Raw genomic sequence first — 9,374 nt, 5'->3', positions numbered from 1 at the left:
GCAGGGCCTTGCATATGTCAGGCCAACGTGCTACCTTTGAGCAATGCTCCCATCCCCTAAAGTTCAAATGATATAGACAGCAGGGCTCCATCAAGAGTCCCGCTTCAATTACATTAATTGGAAGCAACTGATTATATGGCTGCTGTGGAATTTCCACATCCCAGCCCTGGAGTGCAGCATCCTGTTGGAAATAGTCCAGGGAGATTCAAAGCCCTGAGTGCTTTATTGAGCAAAACTAATGCTTTTGATCCATATCTGATTTCACTGGACTCTGAGTCTTAAACAAGCCTTGCCCTGGGGTTCAGTTCAGTTTGGTCCTGCTTTACTGGGAATGGTGTCTCAGACAGAAATACACAATCCAAGCAAGGGGGAGGGGGTCCATGGGATGAGTGTTATGGTCTTTAGTTCACCCAGGAAGTTTTGCTTAGCTGCTTCTGTGGCACCAAAGTGCCACTCATCTTCATGAGAAGGATGTTTTTGACACTAAGTCAGAGACAGGACCCCATGGGAGTCAAGTCTTTAGTAGGCACTGGTGCACAGTATGCATTGGTGTTAGTGCACTTTATCTTTTAAAGTTAGCGCACTTCCTGGGTGGTGCTTTAACCCAGCAGCAGCCTCAACAGGCTTTGTAACAGTGCATTCTCTCTGGCTATGTCTTTCTTCTGGTCAAGGTAAGAACAGAGTTCTCAACCTGTGGGTCGTAACCCCTTTGGGGGTCGAACAACCCTTTCACAAGGGTCACATATCAGATGCACTGCTCCTGCACATCAGATATCTATATTACATTGTGATTCATAACAGTAGCAAACTAAGTTGTGAAGTAGCAACAAAAATAACTTTATGGTTGGGGGGGTCACCACTACATGAAGAACTGTATTAAAGGGTCACAGCTTTAGGACGGTTGAGAACCACTACTTTAATCTATGTTTGAATGTTTCTGATTAAAGAACTGGGTAGCGGGATGGAAGACTGATTTGTAATTCATGCCCATTATTTTCTCAGCAGGAACAGGCCTCCAGGCATAGGCCACTACTGCTGTGGTAGAATATTATTTTAAGGTGCGTGGCTTTTGTTTATGCGGCATTTGTTTAACTGTGGGAAACTGTGATTCTCTGCTTGTCTAAAACACCTGATGGTCTAATAAATAGCTGAACAGCTGGCCAATAGCAAGGCAGGAGCAAGGATAGGCGGGGCTAGCAGGCAGAGAGTTTAAGGAGGAGGAGGAGTCCAGGGACCAGCAACCCATCTCCACAGCAAGTCACCCAGCTATGCAGCAAACCACGGAGTAAGAAACAGGACTGGAAGAGGAACAGCAAAAGGTAGACGGGATAATTATAATTAGGAAAAGCTGGCAAGCAGCAAGTCAAGCTAAGGCCAGGCATGTATAAGTAATAAGCCTCCGTGTGTGATTTATTTGGGCAATGGGTGGCGGGCCCCCCAAGAGAGTCAAAAAGCCCAAAGAGTAAAAAACATCAAGCAACACACCCCTAAAAGTGAATGGATAATCTGGGTTTTAGTGGGGATTTTGCACAACATGTGCACTGTATATATTTTTAGGCCCATTTTCCCCTTCTACTAGTCTGTTTTAAAAGCTGCTCAAGTACCTTTGGCATGAAAGACCAAACTAGATATCATCCAGCTTTCTCTAATCGAAAACAGGCATTAACACCTGCCTCCACTTTAGTTTTTAGACCAGTTGCTGGAAACTTAACACACTCAAACATCTCTAAATTCCTGCTCATGGTAAGCTATACCTCATCTCTTAGAGCTTTTAAGATTGTAAATTCTAAGTCTTAACCTTTTGACCTTATGGGGTTCCCCTCTCCCCACCCCCACACACAGTTTAGTGCAGAGAAATTCTCTTAGAAAATACTGAACATCTGAAACACATTAGTCTCCCAGAGCAAAGGACAGCCTCCTAAGTTTTGTCCTTCGTAAAAGGTGCAGTCAGAAAGCAACTCTCCCCCCCTCCCCAAAGCTATGCCAACAGCCAGTTTGGATCTGATGGGTCTGGATCACAGGATAAGTACTATCCCTTAGCAAAAGAACAAAAGTCCAAAATAATGAAAATTAAACCCATTTTGTTATAGTTAAATTACTTATGTTTATTTTAAATATAAAAAATTGTGCTTTATTAAAAACTAGTTAATGCTACTGATAGAGAAGTCTACAAACTAGCTTGTTAAACATTTTCTCCTCATCTGTGTGTGTGTGTGCCCTAGCGTGTGCACGCTCTCACTTGTAAAAACTTAGATATAATCACGCCAGTGTGGAAACGGAATGTCCCTTGCCAGTGCTTTGCTTTGGGATATAACATTCTTACTGGCTCCCCAGCCAGCACTCCCACTGGCAGAAACCACATCTTGCTTCTCACTGTATTGCAACAGCATGTTTTGTTTTGAGACAGAGTTTCTCTGTAGCTTTGGAGTCTGTCGTAGAACTTGCTCTGTAGACCAGGCTGGCCTTGAACTCACACAGATCTGCCTGCCTCTGCCTCCCCAGTGCTGGGTGGCGCATGCCTTTTAATCCCAGAATTTTTATTTGACACTCAGAGACTATGTTCTGCTATGTTCATGCAGAATCTTTGTAGAGATGGTTGTAGAATCTTCTGTTCCTCTAGGAAGGGGAAGTAAATTCCACAGGATTCATGAGGTGAAACCAATAGGCATTGCCATTCCCAGGGCTCCTTCCGCACTTGAGTAAGGCCCCTAAGCCTCACTGTGGCCTGTGAGGCTTTATATGATTTGGGCTGTGCTGGCCTGCCAACTGTCTCTGCCACACCCTTTTGGCCCAGCCCACTCCCATCACACTGATGTCTTTAACATCCCTTTATTCAAGCTTGTCTCCACCATGTGTATGCACGTGTGTATCTATGTGTGTGTTCTTGCTTTCTTGAAAGAAAAGATTCAATAAAGAGACACAGTTTAAGCTGGAATTAAGCAAATAAATACAAAGTATGTTAGTATTCAGGCATCTGTACTGCCTGTCCCTGGGGTTTTGACATGGTATGCCCTCAGCTGCAGCCACTAAGAGCACCACCTGTGTACATTCACTACGTTCCCTTTTTTAAAGGGCCCTGCCCACCTCCCATTTCTGTTTCTCTGCCTGTCTCTTTCTCCCCCCCCTTCTCCTGCTTCTATCCCCAGAGGTTGGTCTCCCTCTCCTCTCTCCACTTTTCTCTCCCCATTCACTTTCCCCCAATAAAACGCATCCATCCAAGCTGTCACATGGTGTTGTTGAAATTTAAAAGCAAGTACTCCAAAAGAGCAAAGACTGGAGGCTGGGGAGATGACTGAGCAGGCAGCACTCAATCTGAAAGCATAAGGATCTGACTTCAAACCCTGGATCCCACATAGAAGGTAAGTGTAGCTGTAATTTCAGCACTTTGAGAGGGCAGAGACAGGAGGATTGCTAGGACTTGGTGGTCATCAAACCAGTTCCAGATTCAGTGAGAGACTTCTGTTTCAAGGGAATAAGTTGGCGTGTGTTACAGCAGGTCACTTGATACCCTCTTCTTCTACACATGGGCATATGCAATTAACTGAACTATAGAGTTTAGAGTAGACAATCCCTAAGGGTCGGGAACAGTCCAGTAGATTCTGGGTTACAGGTCTTGAGATTTTGAGTATTTGAGTTAGGGCAATTCCCTTTAAAATCAGGATGGGTCAAATTTTCCTTTTAGGGTATTTTTCCCCCTAAGATCTTCTGGAAGAGCCTACAAAGTTGGAGTAGGAAGACTGAAGCACAAAGCAAATGATATTATAATGAAGCCAAGATCTCTTAGATTGGCCCTGCACACTGGTGGGAAAATGTGATGGCATCTTAGTTTTTGAAGTAGTGGGAAAAATCTACCTTCAGTCTCAATGACATTTAACTGAATAGGGGACATCCTGACCAGGGAACACAGCTTAATTATAGTCTTCTTGGTTACCTCATGGCTAACTTCCTGAAGACCACTGGAGATTCCATGATTGACCTCACAGCTGATGCCCAGGATTACAATATTGTGTTATTTTTTTAATTGAGCTTTGTTCTGAAAGTTAGGGCCAGGTTTTTTAAAATGAATTTTTAAAATTTATTCAACTCTGCTTCCTCTTGAGCCCTCCTTAGGGGAGGGATTTGATGGAGATATTCTATTTAGGGCTGAGTGTCCCAAGGTCTCTCACTCTTTGTGTATTGTCTGGCTGTGGGTCTCTGAATTTGTTCCCATGTGCGCAGGAGGAAGCTTCTCTGATGATATTGGAGCAAAGCACTGATCTATGAGTGTAGCAGAATGCCATTAGGAGTCATTTTATTGCTGTGTTATTTCAGTAGAACAGTTGTATTTGGTCTGCCCCTATATCCCTAAGCTATCTAGTCTGAGGTTCTTGGTCACACAGTGTTGACTATGAATGAGCTCTATCTCATGGAGTGGGCTGTACGTTAAATTTGTTAGCTACTCCAACAATCTTTGTGCCACCATTGTATCAGCATATCTTGCAGGAAGGTCACCATCGCAGATCAAAGGGCTGGGTTGGTGTTTACATTTCTCCTTTGGTAGAGTGCAGAGTACCTTCCTGCACCAAACGTGTCAGAACGTAGGGTTGAAGGCTGTATGTAGGCACCAGCTTTACTTCTCCTTGTTCAATGAGTTGTGTAGATGTTGTCTTCAGCAATAGTGCCTTGCCATCACTTTGTAGAGAGCAACCTATAGCCTTGCCAACAACCTGGGTTGTTTGAGAATTCCTTTGACCAACAACTCAATTAGATGTAACTAATTCCCAGTATTGGAAGCTTCATTTGCTAACAAATGATGTCCAGATGGGTTTCTGTATTCCCCCATTATTTGGTGATTTCATTTAGATCACCTTCATGTGTGTGTGTGTGTGTGTGTGTGTGTGTGTGTGTGTGTGTGTATACATATATATTCTAGAAAGCTACTGTATTAGGTTTTCATACTACCCCTCAAGTGACCCTTAATTTTAGCTGTCTACTCCTGTATTCCCTCCCTTGTCACCCTTTTACCTAACCCTCCACACTTGATCCTCCATTCCAGTACCCCACTCCACCCATTCATAGCTATCTATTCTATTTCCTTTTTCTAGGGTGATCTATCCATCCGCCACAGTTCCTTACTCCATACCTGAACTCTGTGGTTCTATGGATTGTAGCTTATCATCGACTTAACAGTTAGTATACACATATAAGTGGATGCATACCATATTTGTCTTTCTGAGTCTGGGTTTCCTTGACTCGGGGTAATTTTTTTCTAGTTCCATCCATTTACCTGTGACTTTCATTCCTTTTAACAGTTGGATAATATTCCATTATACAAGCGTACCACATTTATCTATTTATCTGTTGAGAGATGTCTAGGTTGTTTTCAATCTCTGGATATTAGGAATAGGGCAGCAGTGAACATGTCTGAGCAAGTGTCTCTGTGTTAGGATGAAGCATCCTTTGGGCATATGGCTAAGAGTGGTATAGCTGGATCTTGAGATAGATTGATTCCCAGATTCCTGAGAAACTGCCATTGATTTCCATAGGGGCTATACAAATTTGCACTTCCACCAGCAACTGATGAGTGTTCTCTTTACTCCACATCCTCACCAGTATGCTGAGTATGTGGCAAAGTTTGAAGAAACTTTGGTGAGATGCTGGGGAGAAATTATATTCTTTTTTGTTTGGATGAAATATTCTATGAATATCTACTAGGTTCATTTGATTTATAATGTCAGTTAGCTCCAGCATGTCTTCTTTTTAATTTTTATCTGGCTGGCTCATCTATTGACAAGAGTGGGGTATTGAAGTCACCTCCTTTATTACTGCTTGAGGGGCAATATGTGACTTAAGCTATAGTAGCATGTCTTTTATGAACTTGGGTGCCCTTGTATTTGGTGCATAGAAGTCAAGAATTGCAATGTTCCTTTGGTGTGTTTCTCTATTAGTATGTAGCATCCTTCCCTATCTTTTCTGAGTAGTTTCGGTTGTCTACTTTGTTAGATATTAAACCGAGTACACCAACTTGCCTCTTGAGTCCATTTGCTTTAAATGTCTTTTTCCATCATTTTATGCTGAGGTGATATTTATCCTTAATGTTAAGACATGTTTCTTAGATGTAATACAAGGATAGATCTTGTTTTTGCAACCATTCTGTTAGTCTACTCTTTTTATTGGGAAATTAAGACCACTGATGTTGAGAATTACCAATGAGTAGTGTTTGTTGATTCCTGTTTTGTGGTGTGTATTGTGTGTGTTTCCCCTCTTTTAATTTGCTTGCTTGGGATTACTCCTTGTGTTCGAGTGTGGTTAACCTCTTTAGATTAAAGGTTACCTTCTAATGCCTTTTGCAGGGCTGGATTTATAGATAATTCTTAAATTTGGTTTTATCGTGATTATATTTTCTCCACCCATTGTGATTCAAAGTTTTGCCTAGTAGTCTGTGCTGCCATATGTGTTCTCTATTGTGTTCTAACATCTGTCCAGATCCTCTGGCTTTTGGAGTCCCCATTGAGAAGTCAGGTGCTATTCTATTAGGTCTACCTTTGTATGTCACTTGGTCTTTTTTCCCTTGCAGTTTTTAATATTCTTTTGTTCTGTACACTTACTGTTTTGTGTATTATATGCCATGGAGAATTTTTCTAGTCTATTTGGTGTTCTGGATGCTGCTTGTACATTGGTAGGTAACTCTTCTTTCCATTAGGGAACATTTCTTATGTGATTTTGTTAAATATTTTCTGTCCCTTTGACCTGGGTTTCTTTTCCTTCCTCTATTCCTAGCATTCATAGATTAGGTCATTTCGTAGTGTCCCAGATTTCCTTGGTATTTTGTGCCTGGATTTTTTTTTTTTAGATTTAATATTTTCTTTGAGGTATCTATTTTTTCTACCATGTTTTCAATGCCTGAGATTTTCTTCCATGTCTTGAGTTGTACTGGTGAGGCTTGCCCCTGAAGTTTATGTTCAATCTCCTAAACTTTTCATTTCCAGTTTTTCCTGTTTCAGTTTTCTTCATTGATTTTTATTTATACTTTCAGGTCTTGAACAGTTTTCTTCATTTCCTTCCAGTGTTTGTATTTTCATAGATTTTTTTTAAAAAGGGGATTTATTAATTTCCTCTTTAAGTGTCTCATATTCATAAGTTATTTTGAGGTATTTGCCTTGTGCTTTAACTACATGGCAATTATCAGCACCTACTGTAATAGTTGCTGTACTCTAGTGGAGACATACTGTCCTGTCATTATTTACACCTGTCTCTAGGTACCTGGGTTTGGGATGAGTGTAATTCTAGGTGCTGATATCTGGGCTTGTCTTTGTTGGGTGTATGTTCTCTTCCCTTGGTTCCTGTTGCCCAACTTAAACTTTTAATTGATTCTTTGTGGATTTCACATCATGCACCCTGAGTCCACCTTTCTCCCCGTCCTCTCATATCTGCCTTTAACCCTTGCAAAACACTGCCCCCCCAACAAAACCAAATTTAAAACAAGGAAAAAATAGGAATCTTGTTGTGGAAGCTGTAATGTGGCCCATTGAGTCACTGTTTACCCTTTAGTTCATCTTTACTTGCACGTGTTCATTGTTAGTTATTGGTCTAGCTGGAGGCCTCTGGCTTCTGCTACACTGTGGATAATGGGCTGTCACTGGAGTTGTCTTGTGCTGTGGAGATCCTGCAGTTTTGGATCTATAGGTTTGTCCACTTCACCGGCTCCAAAAGTTCATAGATGAGGTGGACGTTGGGGTGGTCAGTTGGCCAGCTCTCCTTCATCCGCACTGCCAGGATGAGCTAGCTCTCCAGTACCGCCTCACCCAGCTCACCCAGGGGAGCCTGCAGCAAGGAGTGAGCAGGACCGGTTGTGCTCTCAGGCCCTCAGATCCAGGTCACCCGCACTCACACCACCAGGGCCAGCTGTTTTATCCAGGTGTGAGGTACAGAGCCCTCTCTCCCAATCGCTGGAGGATATCCGCTCTTCTGCTCTCAGGTCCGCAGAGCTGGCTCACCTGCACTTCCTGACAACAGGGTCAGCTCTCATATGCTGTCTAGGTGGGGTGTAGGGCCCTCTCTCCTGTGTGCTGTGGCTGGTGAGGAGCGGGACTAGTTCTCACTTTTGTGACACAGAACCAGCTCTCTTGCCTCCCAGATAGCAAAGGTCAAAATAGGGAAGGCATCTTTCCCTCATCCATGCCATGGCAGACAAGGTGGGTGGGGTCAGCTCTGTTGCTCTCATGCCCTCAGGGCTGGCTCAGTTGTGTATGAGGCTTGGCTCACCTGTGTCCCTGACAAGAGTCGGCTCTAGTGTGCTGCCCAGATTGTGTGTGTGTGTGTGTGTGTGTGTGTGTGTGTGTGTGTGTGGTGTCAGAGCCCGCTTGTGTGCTGCAGCCACTGGGGGTCAGGACCAGCTCTCTCACCTGCCACAGGTGGTAATGGGTGAAGGGGGGTCTACTGCCCTATTTGTTCTCAGGAGAGTGTAGTGGCTGTGTGCTGCCTGGTAGGGAATGCTTCTGAGGTGCTGCCAGGTGTGGTCACTGAGGGTCTGGATAAAAACCTAAGTATTGGGAACTGACACTTAGGAATGGGGATGGACTGGTGGGGGGGGCTCAAAGGAGGGAGGAAAGTAAGGTGTGTTCATCAGGTTCTGCTTAGTCCCCTAAGAATGGGGGCAGAGCAGGAGAGGCCCACAGCAGGCTGTCGCTACAGAGCTGAGGTGAGACTGGAGGGGAGGTGTTTGGATTTGGAGGACAGGCGCTTATGGATCTGAAGTTCGCTTACTTGCATGGCTGGCCTAGGGAGAGGTGGTAATTGGTTAGCCTACTTGCTTCCCTGGCCTGAGTGTTCCCAAGGAATGCTTGCTGGTGTTGGAGCTGGGATAAAGTGATGGGAGCAGGGAGAGAGGGAAGGTCTCAGTGGGTGCTCAGTTAGGGATTGGACTGGATCTGAAGAGGGAGAGGTAAAAATCTGCAGTTAGTCTACCTGCTTCCTGGGCTGCCATGCTATTTCTTGTTTTATTTTGTTGTTCTTAAATCACGTCTAATCTTGATTTAATGGCTCCCCTTTAGAAATACTGATTAGTTGTAACTTACTCAGCTCGAAAAATTGATGGCATCTGACCTAAGGACTTAACAATAATCTCATTAATGGAATTAAATTTTAGAGAGCATATCCAAATAGCATAAATCCATTCGGTCTTTCACTTCAATCTTCTCCCTCTACCTCCCCAGTGCTAGAATTATAATAAATTCCCACCAATGGGGGCTAATTTTTAGACATTGCTACTAATTAGAAGTAACTGACTATTCCAGCCAAACTACCTACACTTGTGCCAGCTTTTGATTAAGTTTCTATGCTTTTGTGTGGTTCTGGGAATTGAACCAAGTGCCCCACAGGTGTTACACAGGTTC

The sequence above is a fragment of the Mesocricetus auratus genome, unplaced genomic scaffold (assembly GCF_017639785.1).
Source record: "Mesocricetus auratus isolate SY011 unplaced genomic scaffold, BCM_Maur_2.0 Super-Scaffold_6730, whole genome shotgun sequence".
NCBI lineage: Eukaryota > Metazoa > Chordata > Mammalia > Rodentia > Cricetidae > Mesocricetus > Mesocricetus auratus.
Note: the sequence above shows the minus strand (reverse complement) of the source record.